The sequence below is a fragment of the Micrasema longulum genome, unplaced genomic scaffold (assembly GCF_059751315.1).
Source record: "Micrasema longulum isolate JH-2025_06_02 unplaced genomic scaffold, ASM5975131v1 h1tg000248l, whole genome shotgun sequence".
In the NCBI taxonomy this organism is placed as follows: Eukaryota; Metazoa; Arthropoda; class Insecta; order Trichoptera; family Brachycentridae; genus Micrasema; species Micrasema longulum.
This window is the reverse complement of record NW_028277453.1, coordinates 404,623-416,626: the sequence shown is the minus strand read 5'-3', so window position 1 is coordinate 416,626 and position 12,004 is coordinate 404,623. Positions and strand designations below refer to the sequence as shown.

The following is a 12,004-nucleotide window of genomic DNA, read 5'->3' as shown; positions in this document are numbered from 1 at the left end:
AGGCAAACACGCTGACTGCTACACTACGAGGTGGACTTTTTTTTATTAGATTTTCTTTTCCAGGATTTTTACGAGAGTAGCCTCCAAGTCGAAAATACTCGTCCAGGATTCTGGTTTTATTTCACACACATTATTGTATTCTTTATCCGCCTGGACTCAGACGTGGACGAAAGGTTAAATAAATAAAATTGAATGAAAGAGGAAATTAAAACGGATGAAAAAAAACTTAAAAATTAAATAACTCCACATTAGACCAAGATGTCAAATTACAGGAGTATTTAACGTAAAATACCAGATGACACATAATAAAAAAAAACATTTTTTACACGTTACAACAAAGATGGAGAACATTTAAGATAAATAAATGTGGGTTTCTAGGCATTAACTGGGCTTATAATTTGTTATTGGCTGTTTTATTTGGCCTCTGACACACTGTGTAACATTTACAATTATGCCTATGTTTGAAATTCATATTTCTCAAATTTATTTATTTATTTATTTATTAACGGACATTGTCCATGTATACAATTTATAGGGTTTACACATTACAATAAAATAATAGTTCAACACACTTTAAAAAAAAGAAGCATTGATAAACATAAGGAACATCAAGACAAGATCTGGACTATTTATTTAGTGGTCGTTTAAATCGTTGTAAACTTAAACCAAAAAAGTTAAAATACGACAAAGACGGGTCATTGGAGAATTAAGGCCATAGTTTCTTTTATGCTAATCGATAAACAGTACTTCATTGTTTCTTAACCTATGAGTCGGAATATTGAATTTTACTTGCCCCAGTAATGATGGAACATAGATTACACAATTTAGTATTCCGAACATTATATGGAATCAATATTAGTTCTACGTTTTTGTAGACTAGAAATATTTAACATTGACTCTATATCAGCATAAGAAGAATTACCTCCCTCTAGTTCAAGCATCCACGCTACTTTTTAAAGCAAGCAATGTTGGACTGATACAATGTGATTTATGCGATTGACATGGAATGGAGACCAGACCACGGAGGCATATTCTAGAAGAGGGCGAACAGTTGCGCATTAAAGAGTTTTAATTGTACGGACATGAGTAAAATCAGAGGATATTCTGTTAATGAAGCCAAGTAATTTCAGTGATTTATTTACTGTATTATCTATATGCTCGTTGTATGTCAGTTTATAGTCCAAAACAACTCCTTAATCTCTGATGGACTTAATTAAATTAATTTTGGAGTTTTCTATTAGTTTTATTTTTCAATTCTTCCATCTGTTGACTTTGGCAAAGAAAAAAAGCAGAGAAACCTTTATCGTTTAGGAGATAACTGTAATTAATAAAGATACCACGAGACCGCGGAAATGGTATTTTATATTATTTCAATTTATTTGTAAAACACAAAATCTACAATACAGGAAATAAATGTAATTTTTTGAGTATGAAATACGGAACTTGGCCTCAATAAATTTAGTTGAAATACAGGATTAATTGTTTTTTCAAACACCGTTCTTCTCAATTTCTTTTTTGTGTTCAAAAATAGGAAAGAAGGCGGTTTTAATTGTCCTTGTTATTTTTATTTACTCCTTAAAAAGTGATTTATTCTCGAAGTACTCAATTTTAGACTGGAATGATGTTATTTTGTTATTTTTTATGGATCCACAAAATATTTATTGAGCGATTAAAAAATAACGGAAAAAACGTTATGTAATTTGTAATTTTCTTTTTTTTTATTTTTAATGTTTATTTATTATTTTCTTTATTTTAAAATACATATTAAAAAGTAATGCCAATTAAATACTCATATTTATTTATAATTTTTATCCTTCTTGTCATTGTATTGTTTAGTATTTAAATTGTCGTGGATAGTATTAATATTAATATAACTTACCTTGCAATGTAGTTTAATAAGCTTTCAATTATAAACGAACTAAAAAATATATATTTTAATGTAGGTTATAAATTAAAAATACGTGTGTATCAGTTTCTCATATTGATATGACAAATTAGCGCTTTCACTCTCTTACGAGCATCTTCAGAATGGTAAATATTATTATAATTTTTTTTTTTTTATATTTCCAAAGAAATATTTCCGTTCTTATGATTTAAATTTGTTGCAATTGAGAAGGAAATATGGAAGTCTAGGCATGCACAGGGCTTATGGTCTGTCATTTGCTGTTTTAAGTGGTAATTTTACACACTGTGTAACATTCACCATTCTGCCTACGTTTAAACAGCCACATTTCCACTACTCTTCCACCTGCTAACTTTTGTGAAGTAAAAGAGTTAAAACCTTTATCAGCCGGCTGAACCGATTCACCTTCTAGGTAACGCCTCAAAACAAGTTTCCAATTTCACAAAATATTGTGTTATTTAAGTCTTTTTACAAAGAGCAATACTAAAGTCAACTTTATCATGAAGCTCCACCATTAGGCTTAAAAAGACAATGTTTGTTATTCCGCCGAAGTGAAAACTATATACTTCTTCTAAATTTATGGCGGCAAAGAGGGTAAACATTTTTATGAAGGCAATATGGAGTCCAGGCACTTACAGGGCTCATGATCTGTCACTGGCTGGTTCAAGTGGCCACCCCACACACCGCCTAATATTCACCTTTCTGCCCATGTTTAAATATCCACGTAACATATTTTTTCACAGCGTCAAACATATCGAATTTCGTGCCAAAAAAAGTGTACGAATTCAGTGTTAGAATTTCATTGCATTTTTTTTAGAACTACTGTTAAAGACCGTACGGGATCATATTTTGTTGAATTTCAACGAGTTGTAAATAACTCACTATTAGAAAATAGGAACGTTGTGGGAGAGCGGGTGCGAACGCCGCGAACCTCGGACCTCTGATTCGTAAGTCTGTGACACTAGCCACTGGACCCCAACTTAATTCAACATTAGGTTGAATATAATGAACGCTCTGGCACAGCGAAAAAGTTTGAAGACGAAGAATTGGTAGCATTACTCAATGAAGACCCATATCAGACGCAAAACGAAGCAAAAATCATAAGTTTTTCACACAACAGTAGGTGCCAAATGTTTCAGAGCATTAGGAATGATTCAAAAGCAAGGAAATTGAGTGCCATACTAATTGAAGCTTTAAAACGTCCTAGCAAAACAATGGGTCGAGCTTAAGTACCCAATTTACCGATTTTTCAATGTCTACGGGTTTCAAAACGTCTCATTGTCAGGACGCCAATTAAACCAACATGGAAAACCCACTATAAGCTAAAAATATAAAACTAACACTACATGCATATAAGCAAACCCTTCCCTACACTGTTAAGGTTATGATTTTTTTTTAAGTTTTGGGAGAAAAAGTTGAAAAAAGAAGGAGAGGATAAAAGGAGGGGCGCGTGTTTAATAGCTATATAGTGACTATTACAATGAAACATCATATAATGGACTATATTGAAAGGTTGTTTGATTATTGATCAAAGGAACATGATTTTTTTAGGTTTTCCTAGTGTGAAATATTTCCGTATTATTTACTTTTAATGTGATTCTAAACGAAAATAATTATTCATAGATGGCGCTTTTATAGATTTGTATTGATAAATGTCATTTTTACGTTTGGTTTTGATGAAAATTTTACAAAACTTAGTTTGCGGAAAATTTACACTTTATTGATTGTATCAAATACCATAAAAACATAATTAAGGTCCTTTTTACAAAATGATGTACAAAACAAAAATGAGATAAATAAATAGGATAAAGTTGTCTTAAACAAAAATTGTCATGAATATGCTACTAGACAAAAGGATAAAATAAGACTACCATTATTGAAAAGAGCTGAGTCGCAAAATTGTTTGATGTATAAGGGTTTAAAAATGTATGATGAGATGCCTGAATGTATGAAGAATGAAAAGTGTCTGAAAGAATTTAAAAATAAATGTATAAGTTACTGTAAGGAAATGTTAATATATTATATAGATGATGTATATGTACATAATAGTTTATTTTAGTTTTAATATAAGCTAACTTAAGAAATAAATAAATAAAAAAATAATAAAAAAAAATATTTGTAAAATTTCCATTAAAAATAGCGTTTTTCAATGATAAATTTTAAAAGCGCCGTCTATGAATAATTAGTGTAATATTTGAGTTTAGAACCTTAACCCTCTTTATTATTTATATGTAAGATTTTGACTCTTGTATCATGTTAAAGTCATGTTTAAAATTAATTAGGAGATTAGCGAATTCGGAAAAATTGGTATTGGGAAGACACCTCATATGTTCCTAACACGAATATCAACATTTCTTTATGTCTAAAAATTATTTTTTTTTCTTTACCAGCAATTTAGCTGAAGTAATCATGAACATTTCTTTCCGTGACCCACTAAGTTGAATATTTTAAAGTGTGATTGGCTAAATTTTTCATGACAGTCATATTATTACTAAATATATCGTATAATCTAGAAGCGAAGAAAAGTTTATGTCTTTGTTCTAATCTAGTTTTACAGAGGGGTACTTTGGTATTTTTGTTAAGCCTCTGACTGGTTCTATTTTAACTTGAGGCATTCAATGCGAGTGCTATTTAAAAACACATCTTTCGTTTTATTTCATTAATCATTCCGATTGAAAACCAAATTAAATAGTAAATGTGTCGAAACGTAATTGACATCAAAAGTTTCCACCTTTTCACACGGCTTAGGGAAAATTGATTTATTTCTTATCTTTTTGGAAATTCGCTAAGTTCATGAGTCAGATAAAGTTTGTTATGATTGACGTTTAAAATTCCCTTATTTTTTCACGAGTAAACAATTTGTTGCTGAAATAAAGCTTTAGTTAATTATTCAACTTTTTATGATCTTTTTTGGTAGCACTGAATTATATATTTAAGTTTTTTGACAGTGAAAAGGTTTTCTTACTTTTATTACAATTTCACTAAACACATACATCAATATTTTGAGCATGTCTAAATGTTTAAGGACAAGCATGGAATCCCACGCCCTACGGTTATTAATATTCGCATAATATTACAACAGAGATGGAAAAAGAATTGAGACTGAAATTTGAAAGTCTAGGCATTAACAGGGCAGATGTCTTGTGTTAAAAACTCTAATTACTGAACAAAACTCTGATTAAACCAATCTTGAGATATGTCTCCAAAACCTGAGTTATGCCAAAGAATATTGAGCGAACGATTGCACTTTTCGAAAGAAAAATCCTCAGAGTTATCTATGGCCCTGTGAGACAAAACAACCATTGACATCGTCGCTACAATAGAGAGCCATACGATATCTAGCGAGCACCCGAAATAATAAACTCGATCAAGGTGGGCTGGCTGTATAATTTGAATGGACGACTTTCTGTGCCACAAGGACGACGAAGACCAGAAAGGCCCAAAATGCGATGGATGGACCGCATCAGCGCAGATATGACAATGTTGGAAGTGAGGAACTGGAGAAGAAGGGCAGCAAACCGGCAAAAGTGGAGGAGACTTCTGGATTCAGCCAAGGCCCACCCAGGGCTGTCGAGCTTATGATGATGATGTCTTGTGTTTGGCTAGTGGTCGCATTTACGATTCTCCCTATGTTTGAATATCCATATTTTCTTCACTATTCCATCTGTTGACTTTTTTAAAGAAAAAAAGCTTAAACCTTGATATGGGTGAGATTCATCTAGCTAAATTATTTCACCTGCTAGGAAATGTCTGAAAATTATTTTTTTCTAGTCTTTGTCCAAAAACTTAAACCCAGTCATGTCAAAATCATACACACCGAAGGGCATGCATGATAAGACAAATGAATGTGGAATAATCTTGGAATGTATGTCAGGATAGACGTGTGTGATGGTCTATTTTCTCTGCCTACGGTAAGTGGCGTAATGGTAGCAGAAGTCAATTGTTTACCAAATAAATTTAATTATTGATTAAATTACCTTAAAATATTTATATTTCATATCTACGATAGGCACCTTTATTGAAACGTTTTTTTTTTCAATAATTCATTATTATCACATGACTTTATAATGTTAGTATTTCAAATTATATAAATACATTTTTACCTAATATAAATAAGTCAAGTACATTTTATCGAAAAAAGTTCGAATTTTTTTAAAAAGAAAATTTAAGTGCTATGGGAATATAGAATCTACGTTCAATTAGGTAAAAAGCCTTAAATCTTAACATGAAAGTTTTTTTTTCCAATAAAAATATTATGCTACTGCCTCTCAAGAGTAACCATGCTTGCCTACCTTAGAAGGCATCAGGTTCACTAGTCCTTGACTTCAATTGCTAACAGTACGTCGTCAATTATTTTTTTTTTGCATATCTCTTTATTTTAAAAATAGTTAAATAATATTTATGTCAATTCGGTTCAGTTTAGAGCTATATGTATATTGGCATTTATCAAACAAAGAAAAAATACAAAAAGCTGAATAAGATTTCATTAACCACGTTCAAATTGAAATTTTTAATAATATTGATGTTAATATATTGAATTTTTCAACTGACATTTCTTGGTGGAACTGCATTTTAATTATAATAATAAAAATGCGTTTGTAGTTTTATTCCGCTTTAATTTATAAATGTTTTCCAGTAAACGGGTTTCGTCGTGACCGACATCGTCAGACTGGTGGGAGACTAAACAAATTTCTATGTTATATACAATTGCAATCATGATTTTATATAATTATGGAAATAAAAGAATTTAAATTAAAATCATTAAAGTAGGTATAAGGTAATAACAATTATAAAAATATAAGTTTTGTTTGAATGTATATAATAAAAACTGGTTTAAATTATATAATTTTATGAAGTTTTATATTGAAAATGTTTTTGAATTATATGTATTCAAATTTAATTAAAACTATAACAGGGGCCGCTGGTTGGTAGTTCCATCGACAGCTATGTCCCCCGGGCCCGAGGTAATTAAGTGATTCTCTGAAAGCAAAATTCCACTAGTCTGACGATGTCGGTCACGACGAAACCCGGTCACTGATAAAAATTTATAAATAGAAGTGAAATAAAACTATATCCGTATTGTTATTATTATAATATTGATGTTTTTTGTTGATATTTCTTGATAAAACTCTATACTTAATGATTTTGATAAAATTATAAACAAAGTTATCAATAAAACTTCTTGGTTTAGCCTTGAAGATGCCTACTTAGGCGAGAGCGTTCATTGAACAAAATAATAAAAAATTAAAACTCAACCAAGAAATTTAATTGATAACTTTGTTTATAATTTTATCAAAATCATGAAATTCTTAAGCATAATATGTTATTTATTAGGTGCTAACATACGTTGTGTCTATTTTTTACTCAATTTAAAAATGAGCTTTAAAAGTAAAACGTAATGGTAAAAATTATACGTCATTCGAAATAAATTTTTCTGCTCTACAAGATATTGAACTTACTTTTTCGTTACGTGTATAATTTTATGGGATTACAAGCATCGACATATTAATACATGGAGTGCGCTTTATGGAGTAAAATATAGAAACAAATATGGATAAGAAAACGTACCATTATTGAGTTTATTTATTAATACCAGGGATGTATTCGATGACATTGTATATGATGAGGATATCAATGTATGGTAAATTAAAAATGTTTGAATTCAAATTGTTTATAAACAACATTCGTTTTTTATGGGTCCCAATACGATTTTTTCCTCGAATTCCATGTAATTTCGAGTCCTTTATTTCTTTGAATTTTGAGGAATGAAAAAATGATATTACTTTAAATTTATTATATTTTTAAAAATGTATTCCTTCAACGCAACCTTGTCAGTAGGAAGAGCTCCGCTTTTGAGCCGCCCGACGTAGTTTGACATTTAAAATAAATAATACCTTTGTTTGAATATGAATTATTTTAAGATTTGTTAATCACTCATAAACAAATACTTCCAAATGAAAAGTTTCACTATTCAAAATTTGTTACAACAGAGAGGGAAAACACCCCTGAGAAGAAGAATATGAAAGTGTATGTATTTACAGGGCTTATGATCTATCACCAGCTGGTTTAAGTGGCCACTTTACCACTGTACAACATTCACCATTCAATTCCTCAACTCTTCCATCTTTTGACTTTTGTGAAGTAAAAGAGCTGAAACCTTTATGAGATTCATCATTTTGCCGTCAATATGCACTTTAAATACATAATATTGATCGTTTATTGTTCATGTCATATATATTTATATTGTTATGTGTTAAAACATTAATAACATAATTATTTTACAGTCGACTTAAAAAGAGACTTTTGACGTTTGCAAACTCATGAAGTTCTCTAAATATTGACAGTTTAGTGTAAGAAACAAATGCCGTACTTTATTGTTGAGTCGCCGCAATAGTGACATACCACAAGAAAACTTCACTATCGATCGATAATATCGAATTTATATTAAATATTTCATTATATTGTGCGTTTTCATTTTAAGGAGTTCTCAATACAATTAATTAAAATTGATCGACGATAATTTTGACGATGAACTATTACGTATTAAGCTAGTTAGTCATGAAAATCCGTTTCTATTTACCACATCTGACAGAAAAATATTAAAAATAAAAAGAAAAAAACATATTACAACAGAGATGAAGAACATTTTAGAGATGGTAATATAGAAGTCTAGGCATTTACAGGGCTTATGACCTGTCATTGGCTGATTTAAGTGGCCCAGTTTAAATGACAGGTCATAAACTTTGCCTAGACTTCTATATTACCTTCTCTTAAATGTTCTTCATCTCTGTTGTAGTATGTTAATGTTATCAGCTTCCCAGGGAATTGAATCCAGTCCTTGTCTACAAAAATTTTGACAAACTCAAAATATTGTCGAAAGAAAAAAGACTGCCACAACACTATTGTAATGTATCAAAAGTAGCTTCTTATATTGTCCGAACTGTACTTTGATTGCTCACATTTTATTACATTATAATATTTTATTTAACATTTTTGAGAACGGAAAATGGAAGCCCAGTAATTTACAATATTTAAGTCCTGTCATTGGCTGGTTTTAATGGCCACTTTACGCATTGTGTAACGTATACCACTCGGTCTATATTTTAACATCCACATCTACTCAACTTTTCCGTTCGTTAAATTTTGTGAGGGAGAAGAGCTGAAACCTTTATTGATGTAGATGAGATTTACCTGACTGAATTGTTACCCACTAGGCAACGCCTGAAAACACTTTTCAATCTGTAGACTTCTTGGGTCAGTATTTTGAATTTCATCGTCCTAATCATAGTGACCGTAGAACAAAGACGCATGTGATTTCCTTCAACTTTACATGAGAGCGGTTTAAAAAAAAAAGTCACTTTGTTTCACGTCTTTATGATACTTGGGTTAATTACATACTCGTATTTACAATTTTTCAAACAAAAAAGAATATAAAGACTTTGTAAAATCTTTTCAAGATCAAATATTAACAAAAGTATTGACATGTCATAAGTTGTACATCGCATTTTTCGTAAATCCGTCGCCTACGAGCTGAAACTCTACGTCTGTTGAAAAAACGGAATTTCGCCGCTTAGAGTAACAGTAAAAATCTAAAAAAATTTCTCCATCTCTGTTGTTATAACGTTTATTAATCGTGATAATTGGTACGTAATGTATAAACAAAATGTAATTTGATTCAACAGAAGATTAATATCACCATTTACGTCTTTAACCCTTAGGATTGAATCTGGCATGAAAATGCCCTTAAGTATACCTAGTATTTCAAAGCCAGTCATGAAAATTAAAAACGACATATTTTAGTTCAGATAGACAATACATCTTACTGGTGATTAGAATGACCCGGTTTCAAGTCCTAAGCAGTTAAGTTTTTTTTCATCTTTTTGATTTGTATTCTCTGGCACAATTTAGATAATTGTTTAGTTTTGTAATTAATTTTTAATTACGTAAATAAACTATAACTTTGCCGCGTTACCTAAACGTACTACTTTTATTACAATATTTGAGTTTGTCCAAAGGTTTCCAAAAACCAACTGGTCCAAGAAGAAGTTTAAAAAATTGGAAAATTGTTTTCAGGCGTTGTCTAGTATGTAAAATAATTCAGTCAAATGAATCTCTTCAGAACAATAAAGGTTTCAGCTCCTTAACTTCACTAAAATCAACAAATTGAAGAATTGAAGAAATGTGAATGTTCAAACATAGGCAAAATGGTGAATGTTACACAGTGTGTAATGTGACCATTTAAACCAGCCAATGACAGGTCATAAGCCTTGTAAATGCCTAGACTTCCATATTCCCTTCTCAAACATGTTTTCCTTCTCTATTGAAATAAATTTATAGATAAATCACAATTATTTTACCTAGTGAATCGGTAATGCTTCAAAAACATTAAAATATGGTTAAGTAGAACACCCGAAACTTTATACGACAGACCATTACTTTTGATGTGGTTTACTGAACAAGAACAATCGTTTTCAATAGGATAATTTTAAACTTAGAATCAGTCATGAATTTTTAAATTACGATTTTTTACTAAAAATATTAAATTTGTTAAAAATTTTCAAACATAGGCAAAATGGTGAATGTTACACAGTGTGTAAAGTGGCTACTTAAACCAGCCTTTTACAGGTCATAGGCCCTGTAAATGCCTAGACTTCCATATTTTTTTAGGTATTGACCATCCCTGTTGTAATTTGTTAATATTTCTTTTAAAGCATCTTGGTGGTGAAATGTAGTCCTTGTCAACAAATATTTGCATGAAATAAATTTTGTCTAGTTCATTACTTATTTAAATCACTTAACAAAAAACTAGTGACGGACCGAAACAAAATTTCCAGCTGACACCGAAACTGAATTTCGGCTTCTGTTCTAGTTTTGGCCGAAACTGAAACATATTTTAATAAGTTGAAAGTTACTATAAGAGGCCCAAAATTAGGCGTTTTTATTAGAAAACCTTGCGAGTTCATTGAAATTAGTGTTAAATTAAAAATAAAGAAATAAAGAGCATACATTTCATAAGTAAATTGATTAATTTTTAGCGCTTTTTGTTTCGTTATACAGATAACTTATATGTAAAAGTTCTTAAATGTACGCTATAAGAACTTGAACATAATAATTATCAAGGAATTATTAAAATATAAATATGAAAGGTCGTAGAACTAGCTATAGTTGAACAATCACAAAATAGGTCTAGTTAATTTCTTGTTATGTTAGACAATGGCAGTACAAAAACAAATTATTTGAATGGACGACAGCCCGATATCCAATTTTAGCGGCCTCCGTGGTGTAATGCGAAGACGCTTGACTCACACACGGACGGTTCCGGGATCGATTCCCCGTGAGAACACAAAAAATAAATTTGATTTTTCTCATGCCTGGGTGATCTGTGATGTAATTCACAACTGTGATTAGGTCTCCTGGCCTGTTGTGAAAAAAATTAAAAAAGACCAAAAAAAAGTCAAAAATATCTTTAATTGAGCTAATTCTCCATTCTAGAATAGCCGAACGTAATCCGGCACATCCGACCGCAGGTTTCGGCTAAACCGAAGTTTCGGTCAATTTTTTCCGTAACCGAAACCACGGCCAAAACTGGCCTCGGTCATAAAATACGTTGAATTAATCGACATATAATATTTATGCAATTATGAATTTATGAACCATTATCGAGCCCAATATTAACAGTTATTATTTATTTTTTATACCAATTGTTTAAAAGCACTTTGAAATGCTCAATGGCGGCCTCCGTGGTGTAGTGGTCAAGACGCTCGACTCACGCACGGAAGGTTCCGGGTTCGATTCCCGGTGAGAACACAAAAATTAAAAAGTGATTTTTCTCTAGCCTGGGTGCTCTGTAATGTAATTCACCACTGTAATTAGGCCTCCTGGCCTGTTGTGGTGCGAAAAAAAAAAAGAAAAAAAATGACAATGTAAATGTAAAATATTGTTGATTAACTTTTTTTGATGCAAGTAGACATTAAAAATATAAGGTTTCAAAACAACTGAGTTGTTTATGACTCATCTTGAATTTGTATTTTTGTTAATCGGCTATGCCGCCAGCTGATAGCTGGTATAAATGTCAAGCCTCATAACAAAATTATCGGCATG

At 31.0% G+C, this 12,004-nt stretch overlaps 1 protein-coding gene across 1 annotated transcript in view; it reads left to right on the top strand.

Moving 5' to 3' along the window:
- The window catches only part of LOC148283307 (protein CFDP2-like), a 125,326-nt gene that overhangs the window by 85,874 nt on the left and 27,448 nt on the right, over positions 1-12,004 (top strand). The gene's annotated exons all lie outside the window — the stretch shown is intronic.